Raw genomic sequence first — 13615 nt, 5'->3', positions numbered from 1 at the left:
CAGCGTCACATGCTACAGAGAAATTTTGTGTGAAAGGAAGAGTCAGTTGACGTGGTAAACCTCTGCTGTCTTAGTTTTAGACATAGCCACAGCCACCCCAATGTGCAGCAACCACCAGCCTGATCAGTCAGCAGCCATCAACCTCGAGACAAGACTCTGCATCATTGTAAACATTACAACTCATTGAAGGCTCAGATGATTGTGAATACATTTCAGAAATAAAATATGTTTTTGATCAAGGTACGAATTTTTTTAACATAATGCTATTGCACACTTGATTGACTACAGTATAGTGTAAACATAACTTGTATGCACTGGAAAACCAACACGTGTGTGACTTACTTTATTTCAATATTTGCTTTATTACGGTGATAGGAAACTGAACTCGTATCTGTGAGGTACGTCTGTGACCAAAGTCGCAATGTGTAATTAGGGTACCATCAGTAGGCACTTGGTAGTGTTGACCTGTGCGGTGTCCCTGGCCTCCGATGGGGTGATATGGAAAGGAAGGGAATGTGTGCACTGACTCCATGCATGGGTGCAGGCTGGGCAGGAGGGTGTGGCGGGCCTGTGATGTTGCCATATCGATGGACGTCCTTCACCGACGTAGTGGAAACGGCAAGAGAACCAGAATTAGAAGTGGGGCCTGAAGATGGGACTGAATTGCTACAATCTCATGACCAAGCATGAATGGATGAGAAGTTGCTTCTTATGGCTGAGCAGGATGATGGAGCAGGATGAGGAGCTGAAGTTTCCCTGGAGAGAAAGAGAAATGCAAGGGCACCGAGAGATGCGTGGCAGGAGGGGTGCTGCATTTATGTGGGACAATGGTGGGAGAGCAGGACCCTGAGGCAGCTCTCCTCATCCTCAGGGGGTGAGCCAGCCCAAGAAAGGATGGGTCTCTGCCCCCAGCAGGAGGCGAAGAGGGTGGTAGGGATGAATGGGATGGAAACCAAAGGACCATTGGAATGGGAGTCAAAGGCTTCCGAGAGACGCTGAAGCCTAACTAAGCATCTGGAGGAGCAATGACATTTTTGCAAGGAGAGCGCCAGCCACTTCTCCGGATCCAGGGCTGTGGGCAAGGAGTCTGAACATCTTTCCTCGTGTGAAAGGTGGATGCTGGGGAAGTGGGTCCTCAGCGAACAGCTGCTGCGAGAAAGGGAAGAGGAAAGACCGCAGAGGAGAGAAGTGCCTGCAGTGAGGTGTAGTTTGCTCATGATGAGAGCAAGCGCACGTGGGGCTTTGGAGAAGGGAGAGGACATTGCATCGCAAGCAAGGACATTCCTTTTCTTGCCCATGCTTTGCAGAGCGGTGACAAGCACCGTCATGAGGCAGGTGGTTTTGCTCAAACCTCCTCCTTGATTTCGAGCCATGGCACATTTCTAGCGAGGCAGCACCAACAGAACCCAGGGGTTTGCTCTCTGACCAAGTCCTCAAAACAAAGGAGTAGACTGAGCTGTCCTTACTTAGCACATGCTGGTACAAAATGTTTCTGTTTTGCTAGCAGCATGGGTCATTGGCCACAAATGCTTGTGCTTCTGCCGGCTTAAAGGCACTTACAGTACATGTTATTTTTGTTATTTATTTTTTTCTTGCCAGAATACAAAAAGACTTTGGTATTCACATAGCATTCTTATTTGGGATTGAAGGTCACTTTCCGACTGCTGACAAGTGGCCAGGTATGAAGAAGCATTTCCAAAGAGGGTGTTGTGAGGGGGGAAATGTTTCTGGCCCTTTCCCTGCGAAACTTGGGATGAATGAGCCACATTTATACTCTCCCCCTTGAGCGGGGCTGGGTCTGGCTGTGACCACATACAAACAGGTGGGAATCTGTCTGTTAGACATAATTTGGTCGGTAATGGATATGTAGAGCTCCTTCTTCAATCTCAGAACCCCAGATAACAGACTGAAATGCAGGTGTGTGGACTCAAGAGAATGCCATCCTCTCCAGGTCTCTCCCAGGACAATGTGTTTTCCTCCATGTAGCTTGGCCTCAGAAAGAGGAACCAGGTCAAGGGTGCTCCAGGACAGCCCGAATCCCCTCCAGGAGTGCTCATTCGCCTTGCTGTGCTCTGTGTCAGTGGCTGCGTCTTCCAGCTCTATCTGTCTCCCTGTCATCACTGGTTGTTTTAGCCCTGAATGCCAATTGCTTTTTTGCTCCAATCCTCATTGTAAGAAAGCCCCGATTCTTTGAGCAGCAGCAGAAGAAGATACATTTGAAGGGAAGGAAGGAGAGGGAGAGGGCTGGGAAAAGTGATGGAAATACGAGGTTGGCTGCTGATGCATGTTTCCATGTGGTATCTTGGGAACATCATTTTCCAAACTCCAGCTTCAAGGTCATATCCCCATGTCATCCATGGTCAAGAGTTTAGAACCAACAACCTGATCCCTGACTTGCCAGCTTGCATGTCATGAGGCCATCCTCTGCTCAGCCCTCCCAGGGGCTCAGCCCACTCTGGGAATACCCTGGACTCAGCTGCCCTTTTGGCCATGATGACCCTGGACAGCGAGCCCTTCCTTCTTCCACAGAGTGCTGGGCAGGCTGGTTGGAATCCAGGGGGAGGGTGACTGTTCCCTTCTCCATCTCTTGACATAATTATGAACTGTACCTGATCACACCTGGCAGGAAGCTGTGTGCTTTGAGATTGGCAGCTGCCCAGTAGGACACAACATTTGTTGTAGGAGACAAGAGATCTGCTGTGTCCAGGTAAAATGTGCACTAACAGGGAGCCTGGTCAGACAATGGCCCTACTTTCAAAGTCTGTGTCTAACTCAAAGGGACAGTGACAATCAATAGAAAAGCTTTCACAATGGCCCCTTTCTTTGATGTCGCTTCCTCTCTCACCCTTTGTGAAGATGGTCAAGGATGCTGGAGGCTGGAGCTGCCTGCATTCGGGCTGTGCTTTGCTTTGTCAGCCCAAGCACTCAGAGAGGTTCTCAGATGAGCACCACCTGTTTCTATAAACTCTGCAGCTGGGAAATGGAGGACAGTTCAGAACTGGAGTGTCAAGGGCAAGAGGAATTGAGAGCCCACTTCGGACACTAGTCTTGGTCAACATTGTGAAGCCAGGAGAATGAAGTGCTGACACTGCAGGCCGTGCAGGCTGCATCTCGCCTGCCTAACATTACGTGGACTGGGCAGAACAGGTCTTGAGCCCAGCTCTTCTGAAACCCAGTTGTTGAACTTCCATCTTAGCTCCTATTTCTCTGGTGTTTCATCTCTTCCCAAGTACATTCACTCAATCATTCCACCTAATCACTGAAGTCCCAAAACCAGCCCAGGATATGCACAGATCCTCCTACCCTGGTTGGTAGTGTTTTTGACCCCAAGTTTGTTTCTTCCTATTCCTTGTCTTTAGAATGGCTGAGAGTGTCATAAAAAATGTCCCCATTTCATACTGAGAGTGACACAGAACATGGCACAGGTCCTTAGAGTGTTTGGATGATTGATGTGTTCTGTTTCCTTAATTCTTGCTTCCTGGTGGCCCAATGCTATGGCACCTCTAGCCCTGTTGGACACCATAACGCCTGAAGCAATGTGTGTATTGGGAATAAGAGTTTAAGAAAAAGGCATTCTCTCCATCCTGGGGCATTAGAATCTGTACAGTTTGCTAGCCTCTGAATCAGCTACTAATTCGAATTAGCATACAGGTATCCCCTGGATAAATCAACACTGTCAGTGAGCTAGGGAATGATTCTCAATCGACCTACTTTCACTGAGGATGGAACCCTATTCCGAAACTTTGGTTGAGGCTTGTGGATAAAGCAGAATGCATGCATGAAACTAATTTTTTTATCAGTCTAAAACTGAAATGACCTTGGGTTTTATATTTGGAGGAAGTCAAGTGCTCTGATGAAAAGGAGCAATGGAGATTGAGCATAATTTATCACAAAATAGGCAAAGACATAGAAGGATGCTTTCAGGCTTTTGTGAAAGCAACTGGGCTGGATTCAGAGGACAACGGAGTATAACAGAGAAGGGATTAAGAACCTGCCTACTCCTGAGAAAGCACCCAGCAGTTCTCCTCTGTTCCTGGTTCCTCTGTCAAAGAGGCTGCCCTCTCAGCCTAGTGCAAATAACTCAGGCCATGAGGGAAAGAAGGAGCTGGACAGCTCTGTCCATTCTGAGCTGACCTGCCTGCTGGGAGGAAGGCACATCGTAAAAAGTCACTGGGGCCTTTGAATAATCCTAATATGGGATATTGATTAAAAATGCTTCAGAAGATTGCAACCCATGACAGCTCTTCCAGGAATGTCGGAGCTTTGCTGGAAACTACAGGTCGAGGGGAAAGATCTCCCTTTTGTTGATGAAAGGTTATCATTTTTTTTTTTTTTTTTTTTTTTTTTTTTTTTTTTTTTTGAGACGGAGTTTCGCTCTTGTTACCCAGGCTGGAGTGCAATGGCACGATCTCGGCTCACCGCAACCTCCGCCTCCTGGGTTCAGGCAATTCTCCTGCCTCAGCCTCTTGAGTAGCTGGGATTACAGGCACACGCCACCATGCCCAGCTAATGTTTTGTATTTTTAGTAGAGACGGTGTTTCACCATGTTGACCAGGATGGTCTCGATCTCTCAACCTCGTGATCCACCCGCCTCGGCCTCCCAAAGTGCTGGGATTACAGGCTTGAGCCACCGTGCCCAGCCAGGTTATCATTCTTACGAATTCATAAGGTTAATTAGGTCAGTGTCACTGCCTTACGTTTTTCTCATTGAGTCTTCCCAAGGTAAGAGTGCCAAGGGTCCCAGGTCTTTGAGATGGATCTGTGTGTGAAGCAGTTATAATCAGAGAACTGCTTGCTTCCTCTCACTATTTGCTCTTGCTGCAGAAGGGCAGTCACGGAGTAGTTTTCTTCCTTTCTAGCACCTGAGTGAGCTTAAGAAGTAGGTGAAGGGTGTTTGGGTGAAAGGCTCGCTCTCTCTCTCAGCTTTCTGTGCTAGATAGATCAAGTAGAACTTGCTCCCACAATTTTTAAAATTGTGATCCTATGTCCCTCTTGTACCAGTTCTTACCTAAATGGTTAGCATATTCCTGGTGCAGGGTGCGAGTTCACTGAATGCTTGTTTTGCTGCATGAAACAGACTTAACATCAAAACATTTTGGGATATTTAAAAATACGGAATTATTTATCTGAAAGCAAGAAGGAACTTAACATGTGCATAAAAGAAGGACCAAAAGTGGTCCAGAACTATGTCAAAGAGCCATGCAGAATCATCACCCTTTTTTAAGGCACTATCTGGTTTGTAAATCTTCTGTGTCTGGTGGGGTAGAGGAGTTGAACAGACATTCAGGGGCTCTTGGCTAAGAGTGGCCTCTGCCTGGTCTCCCAACTGGGCCATTCACTCTCCCAGGCTCTTGTATTTTGCTTTACCCTCTCTATTTGCACTTTCTATGTGATTTTGGATTTCAAGATCTGATTTTCCACATACTTTGAATTTGTGGGGCTCAAAAGTTTATGACTTTTTGATCATATTTGAAAATTGTGTAGATATTCTTGCTTATCCTGTCACTTTGTAAACTTATTCATTGCCTTGATCTTCCATGTTAGGTATATTTAATGTATTTTTAATCACTTGGTAGAATTGTTTACTACAGAAAAATAAAAAGAAGAAAATAAAAGTGAGCTATGGTTTTACTGCCCAGACAAGGCTTATTAATTACACAAGAAAAATTGTGTTACACTGCCTGTAAAAGAAATTGTGTTGCCCTTCATATTTTTGCTATGCTTTCTGAAATAGTTTAAATGCACCAAAATATTCTGTTACTTCAAACATTAAAAAAAACATCGCCTGTGAGAATGGGTAGTCTTAGTGATTTCGGGAAGGGTAAATAATCCTTTGACACCATAAAAGGTACTTTTTCCTGGTGTCTTTCAGTGTCATTTTGAGGGGTTATTTTACCAGGTCCTTCAGCACCTCTGTGCAACTTTGTGTTCCTAATGTTACGAGGTCAGCAAGATATAACTCAGATTCGAAACCCTGGCTTCCAGACTTTGAAATTTTCCCCAGGACAAAAATAACCTTCAAGTGCTTGGCTCAATTTGCTAGATTCCAGCCCTTCCCTGGATTTCAGTTGGCTAATTTCTCACCATCTGCTTAGCTGTTTACTGCCTTTAAACCTTTATAGAGAGCTAGATATTGATAGAGATAAATATTTATGGATATAGATGTAGACATATGTATTTACATATAGATATGGATGGATGAGACATAGATTGGCATTTTGGGTTCTTTTCGATAGAAGCATTGGTCTAAATTACCTAATACTCCATTACCCTAAAATGAAAGAGTAAATAAGAAGATTAACAAAATCTTTTCACATTCAAGATAACACGATTTTCTTTTTTCACTTGTATATTGTCTCTCGTTGCTCTTAATTAATTTATTGACTCTGTAAATGGTGGCTTAAGCCTCAATTTGGTGTCTTATTTCCAAATTCTCACTTCTTTTAAAAAGAAATCCCTTATTTGAAACTTCTATTCATAACTAAATTCACATTCCTTTGTTTTTTTACCCTGCAGTTCAGAACACTCGAGGAAACTTGTTGTTTTCAGTGTGTGCTTTTTTTCAGATTAGATTGTTTTGGTTTTCAGTTTTTTTTTTTTTTTTTTTTTTTTTTTTTCTTTTCTTTGCCGTTTCTTACGGTTCCTCTTTCCTTTCCTGCATAAAGCTTGAATACATGGTGTGTTGAGCTGCTTCTCTCTGCATTGGAGATGACAATATTATCTTTCAGGATGTTGTTCATTCACAAAGTAGAAAGTTGCCTAGAACTTCACAAAGCAAAGCTGGGCAGGTCTTTGGAAACCCTCGTTCCTTTTTGCTTCTTTGTCTCTGTCTCTTTCTTCCCTTTCTGAAGCCATTTGTTGTTCACAGCGTTAGGTTAGGAGGTTGGGTTAGAATTGCATTTGGCTTCATTTTCTTACCTCACAAGAGCAAATCGCTGATGGGATCTGTTTTAGCATGTGGGGGAAGGGGTGCTTGGACCACAAACTTCATTGTGATACACTGGGCTTCTTCTGACACAAAAACTGCTGCGTCATGCTTCTGACATGCCAAAGCCGAGTCTCTGCTTTCGTAACATTCCCACCCAGGATCTGGAAAGCAGTTCTAATAAAATCAATGAGAATTGTCCTTTCCTTCTCTCTCCTCTCGGCCTAGTCAAGTCTTGTCCTGTTCAAAAAGATGCAGTCAAGACTTCCCCTGCAACTGGAAGCTTCGGGAATGTCTCAGACGCTGCAGTTTCTTTAGTTCTCCTGGGTCCAGACCCCTTTGGCCCGTTGTTTTCAGAATCAATCAAGTCTGCACTCAGCTATGCCCAGCTCTGCTTATCTCTAGTTTCCTTCAACCAGCTCCTTGGTGGTCTGCTCCCAATCCCACACTTCTGTAACCCTGTGACAGGCAGCCTCTGGAGCGGCCCGGTCATCCTCAACTCTGGATGCTGGCACTCCTGGGGTTTCCTTCCTGCAAGGGTGAGCAGGGCCTATGACACCCTAACTAATCGAATATGGCAAAAGGGAAGAGATGTCACAGCTGAGATTAGATTATAGAAGGACTGTGACTTTCCTCTGTCTCTCCCTCTCTGCAACCACCTCTCCCCGCAAGTCTTCACAGCTCGCCTGCTCTACTGAAGCACACAGCCATGTTGTGAATTCCCCGTGTGGAAAGAGGCCGATGTCTTTTGCCAACAGCCCTAAGAATATGAGCACCTGCCAGCAGCAGCCACATATGGGACCTCAGGAGCACATCCTCCTGAGGACAAGTCTTCAGATGACTGCAGCCTGGACTGACACCGTGATTGTGGCCCAGTGAGTGACCCAGGGTCAGAGACACCCAGCTAAGCCACACCCAGACTCCCAACCCACAGAAATCAGGAGATAATATGTGGTTGCTGCTTTAAATCGCTAAGTCCTGGAGGCATGTTCCATGCAGCAATAGGTAACTAATACAACCCCGTGTGGAATTTTCTCTCTACCTCACCTGGGTAGCATGTTAGAACTGTCCTGGGAGATGGATTAAAATACACACATTAGACAATACCCTCGGAGGTGTCAGATGATGAGTCTGGAGTGGGGCCCAGAAATCTGCCCTTTTTTTTAATTTTAAAAATTTTATTTATTTACATATATATATTAATGTACTTTAGGTTCTAGGGTACATGGGCAGAACATGCAGGATTGTCACATAGGTATATACATGGCAATGTGGTTTGCTGCCTCCATCCCGGCATGGGCCAGTGGTGCAGTGGATAATGCGTCTGACTGCGGATCAGAAATATGCCTTTTTAAGCAGCATCTGGGACATCTGATGGTGGTTCAGCAGCAAGCACAGGGAAAGCCTGTCCTAGAGCGACTGGGACCACCACGCTCTGTTACAGTTTATTCTCACCAAGTGCCTAGGGGAGAGAAAAGTTTTATTTATGGCCATTCAATATTTATAAAGTAATTGTTAAGCAAAAGTACCATGCCCCTTGTCGTAGATCATCATTTCCAGAGAAGTCTGTGACGATTTCTCTTGTCTTACGTGCTCTTCTGCAAGGTGACCTTGACATTCCTCATCAAGAGGTGGAGTCTAATTCTCATCCCCTTGAATCTGGACTGGCCTCGTGACTCACTTGTGACTAACAGAATGCAGTGGAATTGATGCCTAATGACTTCCGTGGCTCAGTCAGGAAAGCTGTGCTTTGCCTGGTTCTCTGAAGCCCAAGACAAGCTATGCTCCATGTAAGAAGTGTGATTACCTTAAGATCACCACACCATGTGTACACACTGTAGTTGACAGCCGCAGTCCAGCTGCACCAGCAGCCTGTGCCACCTGCCAGCCGTGTGAGCAAGCCATTGTGCAAGGCCAGCCCACCAGCCCTTTGGATGACATCTGATGGTCACCCAGGAGAGGCCCCAAGCCAGAACTTCCCAGCCAGCTCTTTTCAAATTCCTGACTCACAAATCAGCAAAATAAAATAGTGGTTTTAAACAACTAGTTTTGGGGTACTTTGTTCCACAGCTGTAAGCAGGACGCCACTCAAGCTGAAACTGCAGATTCAGAGGCACGTTCTTTGCTCTCAGCTTCATGACTAAAACTACGGACAGAAATAGTTACAACTGGGCCTGGAAGAGAAAGGGCTTAGCATTTGAGCTGAGAGTTGGAGGAAGAGTGCAGTCCTGGGGGGCAGCCGGGTGCAACGGCCAGCCCTAAGAGCTACAGAAGTTCAGCTGTAGTACAGGGGTTCAAAGAGCGGGTAAGGGGCTAATAAAAGTGGGTAAGCCTGGAATCAATGAAGAGCTATTGCACAGGGAACCTACTATGCCAGGCTAAAAAAAATGCTGATTTTTCCTGGCCCCAGTGGATGAGCGCTGGAGATTTTGGAACATGCTTATCTTGGTGGTATAAACATTTATTTGTTGGTGGAAAAGGAATAACTCTTTGCCAATCAACTGAGTGGAAAAAGGACCACATTGCAACCCAAGCAGTTTCTATTTAAGTCCTTGTGCTCCCTGTGACTCATCCTATAATTTTGAAGAGATTACTTAAGGCCCAAGCCCTCCCTGTAAACACCTGTCACTCCCCTGGTTTGCAGAGATGCTAGAAGGCTAATGAGATCACACATATGGAATGCATGGGAGCTTCTAAAAGAAATAAACCAGATACATTCACGATAGTATTATCATCACTGCAGCCATCTGGAAGTCAGCTTTCTAGCAGACCTAAGGGTTCTGAGCAGGGCAGAAGCCAGAAACTCAGAAACAAAGGAAAAAATAAAGGTGTTTGGTCCCAGAAAAAGCAGGAAGGAGATATGGAAAGGACTGGAGAGGGAAAGATGGCGTGACACAGGGCGTGCTTGGCTGTGGAGGAGACCCCGACACCTCGTTGGAGGGAATGGCAGTGAAAGCTAAGCTGATGCTCACACTCCTGGGGTTCCCTCCCCATGGGTTGGGCACGACCTATGGCTTAGCTCCAACATAGAATATGGAAAAGGGGAAGAGAGATCACATGCGAGATTAGGTGATAGAAAGACTGACTTTCCTCTATCTCTCCCTCTCTGCACCCACCTCTCCCCGCAAGTCTTCACAACTCACCTGCTCTACTGAATTGCGCTGCCATGTTGTGAGTTACCCCCGTGGAAAAAGGCCAATGTCTTGTGCCAACAGCCGTAAGAATCTCAGCACCTGCTAGCGGCCACATGCATGACCTCAGGAGTGGATCTTCCCCAAGGCAAGTCTCCAGATGACTGTGGCCCGGGCCAACACGGAAATTCAGAAATCCAGAAAAGTGAGAGATGCTGAGAGAGAAAGATGGAGGAGGAAAGAAGGAAGGGGCCAGGCCCTCAGGCACAAGGCCAGAGTGTGGGGGCCGAGGAAGCGCAGCAGGGCCGGCTGTGGATGGACGGAAGTTGAAGAGGAGGGTCTTGAATTATGGGATGCCAACCAGCCTGCCCCAAGCTCAGCAACCAGACATTTTTGTGCAACGTCCCACAGGTTAGGAGGTGGGCTATGTCTCTTTGACAATGTTTGTGCAGCAGCAGCTTTAAAGCAGTAGAGTGAAAAAAGCCCAGATGTTCTAGGAGAAGCCCGTGGTGATGACAGACTTTAGTGCGCATGTACGAGAAGGGATCCAGGGGCGTGACAGGAGCAGTTATAACAGGCCAGGTGAGAAGAATGGGCCACTGAGTAAGACGGTGGCTGTCCAGAGAGTCCTGAAGGTGTTCCATGTGTCCGCACCCTGATGACCTCCCGAGTCAGAACCTCCTTTGCAAAACAACACCCCCTAAGGAATCCCAACGTTGTCTTGTGTACCCCTGCACCAACTCCAATGCGCTGGACCTGGACTGAGGACAAGAAAAGGGGCACAGACCCCTTGGGTGGGACCTGCCTTTGGTGCTGTGCCTCTGAGCACTCATCCTAGCTGGAAACCCTTTGTGCCCGTGGTGGTTATGAGAGCACAACTTGTCGGCGCTCCTGCTGTACCCTCCCACCTGCAGTCTGGACTCCAGAGGATGCTTTCAATCTTGCGAACATGATTCTCTGATTATGTCCCCCTCACTGCCCTGCCTGTGGGGGGACCTTGCACTCCTCTCCACCAGCACTGGAGTTATTGCTGCTACATTTTTTTTCAGGAGGAATAATACATGGCTTTCTTTATTGATTCGTTTCCAAGGACATTTGCTAGAGAAAGCAGGCTACGGGGAGAAGCAGAGTTTCCACCAGCCCACGTGGTGATTTGTTTCCTTTTAGCATCTGGTATCCCTGACTGGGTTTTCTGCTGATTTGGGTTGCTCAGGGCGGCTCTCTGGGTCTCGTCTTCCTCTAGAGTGTTTCAGATGATCTATTAGGTGTGTGACATTCACAGACTCAGCAAAGGGCTTTAAAAGCTTTTGTTTTATGACTCCTTACTTTTATTTAATATTTGGCTTATAACTCAAACTGATACTCATGTGCTATAACTCTTTGTCACCTGGGGGTCTGATTTCCAAACATCGAAAGGTTGAAGTATTATAAGTGTATTTTATTTATGACATTAAAAAAATTCCTAGCCGGGCTCGGTGGCTCAAGCCTGTAGTCCCAGCACTTTGGGAGGCCAAGGCGGGTGGATCATGAGGTCAAGAGATCGAGACCATCCTGGTCAACATGGTGAAACCCTGTCTCTACTAAAAATACTAAAAATCAGCTGGGCATGGTGGCACGTGCCTGTAATCCCAGCTACTCAGGAAGCTAAGGCAGGAGAATTGCCTGAACCCAGGAGGCGGAGGTTGCGGTGAGCCGAGATTGCGCCATTGCACTCCAGCCTGGGTAACAAGAGCGAAACTCCGTCTAAAAAAAAAAGGAAAAAAAAATTCCTTGTAGCGCAAATGTTTTTTTTTTTTTTTTCTATGATTTCGGCTCCTCCTTCTGAATAAATCAAGTATATTCAGAAAGAACATTAAAGCATAGCGATTTAATTGGGGTGAAAAGAAATAACATTAAAGCATAGCCATTTAATTGGGGTGGCGGTGGGGGGTAGGCTGCGGGAATAAAAAGAAAAGGCATTTAATCAAACCAGGCAAGTCACTCAAAGCTTACTGAGTGTTGGGGTAAGTAACCTCTTTAGTGAGCTGTGTTTAGAAAAGGCCATGCGTGGGCTACTTTTCTGGTTCCTGAATAGAAGACCCATGCAGACCACTACAGTCCACCTGTCATCCCTCTCGGGTCTAGGCACCCACCTTAAGTTCTTACATCCATACACAGCCAACTACGGACCGTTCCTTTGTGCCAGGTCCCAGGCCCATGCCAGGAGTAGGAATACAGAGGGCTCACACTCCAGACAGCAGAGGGGCCACTGTTCTGCTGTGAAGCTGCAGACGATTATGGAGGCAGAAAAGAGAGAGGTGCCATTTCATCCTAGGCTGCCTGGAGAGCACCACCCAAGAATGACGTCACAGCGGAGGGAAGGAGGAAGAGCATGCACAAAACAGAGATAGGGGGCCGGGGCCCCTCTGCAGAGGCCCACGGGGGCGGGGGGGAGGGAGGGGCCAGCTGAAACATGGGTGTCAGGGATGCTATTCTGGGACTTTGGGTTTTATCCTTTAGACCAGGCACTTGCCTTTTTAAGACGGTCTCACTCTTGTCACCCAGGCTGGAGTGCAATGGCGCCATCTGGGCTCACTGCAACCTCAGCCTCCCAGACTCAAGCTATTCTCCTGCCTGAGCCTCCCAAGTAGCTGAGATTACGGATGCCTGCCACCATGCCTGGCTAATTTTTGTATTCTTAGTAGAGATGGGGTTTCATCATCTTGGCCAGGCTGGTTTCAAATTCCCAACCTCAGGTGATCCACCCACCTCAGCCTCACAAAGTCCTGGGATTATAGGTGTGAGCCACTGCTCTCAGTACTTTAGACTGTTTTTTTAAGTCAGTAGAAATTTGTTTTAGGTGAAATATGAACATAAGCCCAATGTGTGAACTGGAGGCCAAGGGGCTCAGTTGGAAAGAAAGGGGGTCTTCAGCCTTCCTCTTCCGCACTCACCTTTTCAAAAGTTTGAGAGTCTGCCCTGCTCTGCAGAGTGTGGTCTGAAAACACACAGACCCCCGCTTTCCCCAGCGGTTAGTGGCAAGTCTGACTGCAGTCGGAGCCTCAGTTGTCTCATGCCCTGTTGCCCAGTCACCCTGCCTGGCCTCGCCTTTCTCCCCAGGCCTCATCTAGCTCTACTACTCGCGGAGAGGCAGAAGCTGCTGGCTCACTCCCATCCTTCCCTCATTTTCACCGTCAGAAGTAGAGCGGGTGATGCCTGGCTCTTGACAGTCCTGTGTGAATAGAGGGAGAGCAAGCCCACAGCAGGCCTTCGCCCAGAAGTGGCTTCTGTGATCACCTAGGTGTGCATCCCAAGAGCTCATGAGCGCATGGGAAGTGGAAGGATAGCCTGCCATCTTGCCGAAAAACTTATCCCTGAACACATGAAAGATAACACAAGGGCCACACCAGACCCCTGTGATTCATTTTTCTTCTTTCTCTTCCTAAAGCAGTAGGGCCCAGCCGCCTCCTTAAAGATTCTTCCACCTAGATCCAGTTCCATCATTTGGACATGCCGCCCTAGGACCCAGATCCCATTTTCTACTTTTGTTTGAAAACGTAGACCAGCTCCGGGAGGTATG

The sequence above is a fragment of the Saimiri boliviensis genome, chromosome 2 (genome assembly GCF_048565385.1).
Source record: "Saimiri boliviensis isolate mSaiBol1 chromosome 2, mSaiBol1.pri, whole genome shotgun sequence".
In the NCBI taxonomy this organism is placed as follows: Eukaryota; Metazoa; Chordata; class Mammalia; order Primates; family Cebidae; genus Saimiri; species Saimiri boliviensis.
The sequence above is the reverse complement of the archived record's forward strand: the minus strand, read 5'-3'. Positions refer to the sequence as shown.